Source organism: Salvelinus sp. IW2-2015, unplaced genomic scaffold (assembly GCF_002910315.2).
Source record: "Salvelinus sp. IW2-2015 unplaced genomic scaffold, ASM291031v2 Un_scaffold2030, whole genome shotgun sequence".
In the NCBI taxonomy this organism is placed as follows: Eukaryota; Metazoa; Chordata; class Actinopteri; order Salmoniformes; family Salmonidae; genus Salvelinus; species Salvelinus sp. IW2-2015.
Window position 1 is genome coordinate 144,976 of NW_019943377.1, and position 6,464 is coordinate 151,439.

Consider the following 6,464-nt stretch of genomic DNA (forward strand, 5'->3'; position numbering starts at 1 on the left):
GTTTTGAGCCAAGCCGTATGTCTGTATTCCAGCCATGCTATCTACTACTCTATAATGGTGCCGGTGGTGTTGTAGCAGCCTACATGCAGGTGGCCTTCTGGACCCTGGCCGCAGGCAGGCAGGTCAAACGGCCTCAGAAGCTCTTCTTCCAACTGCATCATGCAGCAGGAGATCCGGGCTTGGGTCGACGTCAACGAGACGGGAGACTCAACACCCGCCTAACAGAGTGAGGAGCTCCTATAGGAATGGATTGCGTTTATAGGGAAGTGTTTTACATTGTACCATCTGGATGTAGCTTCAGGTTTAACAGCCCTGTTCAAATCAAATATGGGGATGTGCACATAATGGATGGTGATGGGCTGAGCTGGACCCAACGGAAAGAAAGAATAATAATCAAAAACCCCTAGACTACTTCAATAACAGCTAACTAACTAACCAAAAATACAGTGGGTGGTCCGCCCAGTTCCTAACTAGTGTATTTAACAAAGTGGACCTACGGGTAGTGTATGCCATGGGCGTCTTATCTTGGTTACCCCTTTTTCCCCCATCAAACAAACACTCACACACCATAACCAAAAACATACTCACAGGTGGGGCAAAGTGACATGTATCCTAAACACACAAGAGGTCTACAACATATGGGCATGACAGAGAGATTGCTACACAAAGAATTCGAGCTCTAGAGAAAACAACTGACAGGGTTTTTAAACCAAGGGAAAGGGACTGTATTGGGTAGGAGAAAGGAGCCAGGTGTGTCTTCTGATTCGCGACTTGATTGATGACTGATTGGGAATGATGATTGCACCTGTGAGTAGGGGAGAAGGAGAAGAAAAGAATACAAACAGGAATACACACAGATACTTGTATCCGTTAACCGTGGGTGTATTGTGTGTGAGTGGATGTGTGTGGGTTGAGTGTGTGTGTGTATATGTGTGTGTGTATGGTGTGTGTGTGTATGTGTGTGTGTTGTGTGTGTGTGTGTGTGTGTGTGGTGTGTGTGTGTGTGTGTGTGTTGTGTGTGTGTGTGTGTGTGTGTGTGTGTGTGTGTGTGTGTGTGTGTATGTGTTTTATTCTGTATTTCCTCCTCCACAGGACATCTATAAGATCAACGAGGGGATAGGTGACAAGGTGGGCATGTTGATCCAGTCCTTCACCACCTTCATCGCTTCCTTCATCATCGGCTTCAGCAAAGGATGGAGCTCACCCTTGTCATCCTGCTGTCAGTCCTGTGCTGGGCTCTCTCTGCTTTTATATTCAGCAAGGTGGCCACACAACACACACACACACACACACACACCACACACACCACCACACACACACTCTCTTGACGGTCTTTCTCCGTTTGTGTGTCTCTAGGTACTGACGTCCTTCACATCCCTGGAGCAGAGTGCTTATGCTAAAGCTGGAGCCGTGGTGAGGAGGTGATCTCTTCTGTCAGAAACAGTCTTCGCTTTCGGTGACAACAGAAGGAGATAACCAGGTGTGTGTGAGAGAGAGAGGGGGGAGAATGGAGACTTTTTGCTAACGTTAAAGGAGCGTAACTAAGGCAACAAGCAGGTCACCAGGATAATGTTCCTAAGACTTGTTGCTGCTGTGAAGACCATTAGCCTGAGCAGAGTCAGTAGTTGTTATTGTTCTATAAGTGGATAGACCAGTCCACACCACTCTGTGTAAACCATCAGTGAGGAGGACAATTGGATTAGTGTGGTGTGTTTGTATAATATGTATACATCTCTCTCTCTTCTCTCTCTCTCTCTCTTTCTCTTTCTTCCCTCTTTCTCATTCCCTTGTTTTGTGTTTTTCTTCTCATTCTCTGCTCTCTCGTGTTTTTCTCTCTCTGTTCCGTGTTTTCTGCTTATTCTGTGGTGTGGTTTGTGTGTGTTGTTGTTTTGCCTTCACAGGTATGACGAAAAACCTGCGAGGATGACTAAGAACATGGGATCCCGTAAAGCCTCTCTGCTACACATCGCATGGGCTTTCACCTTCCTGAATGATTATCTGTCTACTCTTCCTTCTGGTACAGCGAGCACACTATCTCTCTATCTGGGGAATACACCATTGGAACTGTCCTCACCGGTGAGTACACACACACACACCACACACACACACACACACACACACCACACACACACACACAACACACACACACACACTGAGGTTTATTATCGTAGTATGAGGTGTACTCTTCACAGTGTTTGATCGGCGGTTTCTGGGACAAACTTCTCCTAATTCTCAGGCCTTCGCCAGTGCGCCGCCGGAAAAGTCACATCATCGCATGTGGCCACACAAAGTCTACACACACCATCGCAGCACGGCGCACGTCACGCACCACCCCACCCGCACCACCACCAACCTCCCGTCGACAACCACCAAGCACACACACCACACAAACTAGCCAAGCGCCCGACACACCACAACCAACAGCACACACACCACACACACACACACACACAACGCAAAGCATCCACTGTGGTCTAATAGCAGAAGGACTGTTCTTAGGTTCACTGGCTTTGTGAATGGTTCACGATTGTTAATGTTCACAGATGACTTAGTTACCCACAGTCAGACAACAGAAGCCGCTTCCTGCATGCTTACATACAGTATACTACACACTGAGAACGTGGTTTGAATATGAAGCCCTGACCATCAAGCAATGTTTGTGTTGCAAAACTACTTTTTACTATCAAGAAATCGAAAGTAGCTTCTTTAGAATCTCCCCCAAGTCACACACCACACACACTCGCAGCACGCGCACCAGCACACACAACAAACCACCCGCCGCCATACGCACACACTGCACCAGCACACGCTACAACCACACAGAACCTTAGACAAGGGTGATGACCACAGGCGAAACTTAATTTGAGTCAGGAACTACATTTAAATCTAAGGAAGGAAAGAGGAGCGAGAGATGAGAGGAGACATACACCAATCACTCCCTGTACAGACACACAAACATACACACACACTACACTTAACACACACACTGTAACAGACAGCACACCACGTTACTGTTCATTCTCGAACACAAAAACTAGTGTAAGATAAACAGGGCTAAAAGCTAACACGTAGAGTAACATCGCCCTACTGCTAACATCTTCCTCCTATTTCCTCTTGAGAGGGAGAGGAGAGTGGACTCAATAGAGAGAGGGAGAGAGAGGCGGCTGGACTCTATAACGAGAGAGAGGCGAGAGAGCGGGGCTTCAATAGAAGAGAGGAAGAGAACGCGGGGGACTCATAGAGAGAGGGGAGAGAGAGAGCGGGTGGACTCTAGAGAGAGGGGAGGAGAGAGCGGGGCACTCATAGAGAGGGAGAGATCAGGAGGACTCATAGAGAGAGGGGAGAGAGAGGCGGGCGACTCAATAGAGAGAGGGAGGAGGCGGTTGGACTCATAGAAGAGGGGACGAGAGAGGCGGGGACTCATAGAGAGAGGGGAGAGAAGGCGGGACCGTATAGTAAGAGGGAGAGAGAGGGGGGAGACTCATGAGAGGAGAGAGAGTGGGGGACTCGAGAGAGAGGGAGAGAGAGACGGGGCATCATAGAGAGAGGGGAGAGAGAGCGGGGGACTGCATAGAGAGAGCGGGAGAGAGGCCAGGTAGACTATAGAGAGAGGGAGAAGAGCGGTTCGGACTCATAGAGAGAGGGGGAGAGAGGACGGGGGATCTCAATAGGGAGAGGGGAAGAGAGAGGCGGGGGACATCTCGAGATAGGGGAGAGATGCAGGAGATCATAGAGAGAGCGGGGAGAGAGGCGGTGGCGATAGAGAGAGGGAGAGAGAGGCGGACTCATAGGAGAGGGAGAGAGCAGGAACACTCATAGAGAGGGGGGGAGAGACGGGGCACTCATAGCAGAGAGGGGAGAAGAGAGCGCGGGGACTCATAGAGAAGCAGGGACGACTGACGAGGCGGGGGACTCATAGAGAGGGGGAAGGCGGGACTCATATGAGACGAGGGGAGGAGCAGGAGACTCAATAGAGGGGAGAGAGAGAGGGGACACTCATAGGAGAGGAGAGGAGGGGGGGATCTCATAGAGAGAGGAGAGAGGCAGGAGGACTCATTTAGAGAGAGGGAGAGAGGCAGGAGATATTCTAGAGAAGGGAGAGAAGAGGCAGAGTGGACTCATAGAGAGAGGCGGCGAGGCAGCGAGACTCCATAGAGAGAGGGGCAGAGAGAGACGGTGAACTCATAGAGGAGGAGAGAGGGGGGACTCATAGAGGAGGGAGGTCTGATGGAAGAAGGCATGGTGGAGGAATGGGACTTAAAAAGAGAGGGGCGTACGAGAGCAGGAGGCTAAAGGCACAGTCCTTCAATCCCAATCACCAACTCCCACCAAATTCAAGTCCTATTCTGATTCGGCCCACATTTTATCTGCAGCTGCTCTTAACGGGGCCCTTAATTCCCAGCTGGAATTGCTTTGTCTACTTATATAATGTCTATGGTGTGAATAGGGCGAACTTTTTGCGACTCTGTAGAGCGCTTGAACACACAGTAGACATAACACAATCTGTCCCCACTGAGCCGTCACGGATACTAGGGAGTGCTTCAGAAGGGGATCTTTATTGTGACTGCATAACCAGGCCTCTGTGTCTGGGTGTTTGATGCTGCCTGTATATAACACAGGCCTCTGTGTCTGGTGTGTTTATTGCTGCTGTATAAATCCAGGCCTCTGTGCTGTGTGTGTTTATGCTGCTGTATAAACCGGCTCTGTGTCTGTGTTGTGATTTATGCTGCTGCATAAAACCAGGCTCTGTGTCTGTGTGTTTTATGCTGCTGGTATAACCAGGCCTCTGTGTCTGTGTGTGTTTATGCTGCTGTACTAACCAGGCTCTGTGTACTGTGTGTGTTTATGGTAGCTGTATAAACCCAGGCCTTCTGTGTCTTGGTGGCTGTTTACTGCTTGCTGTATAACCCCAGGCCTCTGTTGTCCTGTGTGTGTTTTTGCTTGCTGTATAACCCGCCTCTTTGTTTGTGTGTGTTTTATGCTGCTGTATAAACCAGGCCTCTGTGTCATGTGGTGTTTTTATTGCTGCTGTAGTAACCGCCTCTGTTGTCTGATGTGTCTTTAGATGCACACACACACATCCAGACATACAAAACCTTAATGATGGTTTGGAGATAATTGGGGCACAGGGGTACATCTTAGGGAATAATGACTTTGTAAACATGACGGTGACACAGGGCATTACATGACTGTATGTGTGTTTACATTACACAGGTGAATTTATACATATAAATCTATACAAAATACCATCCATTATGGAGTAAATAGCAAGGGGACTGAGGCACAAAGGCAGAGAGGTAAAGGTGATCTCTTGAAWATGCCATTTGACATTACAATTTATTTTATAGGGAAGTAGCTCCTTATCTGGGACCGGATCTTTAAATTCTGAGGCTCTGTATCTGTTCACATGTCTGAAATATGTAAAATCGGTGTGTTTCAACGTTCTGTGGTTCAAAATAAAAGGTCCCACACAATCCTACCYTATGACATCATTRATGTCACGCCTGCTCCCGCTCTCCCTGTCTGGYGCTCATTATGCGCAGCAGCGCTCATTGGACTCACCTGGACTCCTTCCCTTTGTTGATTGCCCCGTCTATAACTGTCTGCTTCCCCGTGTGTTCCCTGTGTCTGCAWTAATGTCGTTGTGTGTTCCTGTCCAGACGCTGTCCTGTCCTGTTCCATGTTCGTGGTTAATTAAATGTTCACTCCCTGTACCTGCTTCTCGTCCCAGGCGTCAATCCTTACAACTAATATAATTAAAAGTAAAAACAGTGATTTTCAAAACCTGCAACGAGTTTCATGCCCGGGGGGAGTGGCTCCCCGCATCACCGCTTCATCTCATTGTGTTTNTCATTATGCGCAGCAGCGCTCATTGGACTCACCTGGACTCCTTCCCTTTGTTGATTGCCCCGTCTATAACTGTCTGCTTCCCCGTGTGTTCCCTGTGTCTGCATTAATGTCGTTGTGTGTTCCTGTCCAGACGCTGTCCTGTCCTGTTCCATGTTCGTGGTTAATTAAATGTTCACTCCCTGTACCTGCTTCTCGTCCCAGGCGTCGATCCTTACAATTAATATAATTAAAAGTAAAAACAGTGATTTTCAAAACCTGCAACGAGTTTCATGCCCGGGGGGAGTGGCTCCCCRCATCACCGCTTCATCTCATTGTGTTTACTTTTAATGACATTACATTTTTATATCTTTCATCTTATCTTTTTAACCACAGGACATAAAAACACTGTTTTCACATACAGTGCCTTCGGAAAGTATTCAGACCCCTTGACTTTTTCCACATTTTGTTACTTTACAGCCTTGTTCTAAAATGGGTTAAAAAAGAAAATCCCTCAGCAATCTACACACAATGCCCCATAATGACTAAGCTAAAACTGTTTTTTTGAAATTATTGCAAATGTATAAAATAAAAAAAACAGATAGCTTATTTACGTAAGTATTCAGAACCTTTGCTAT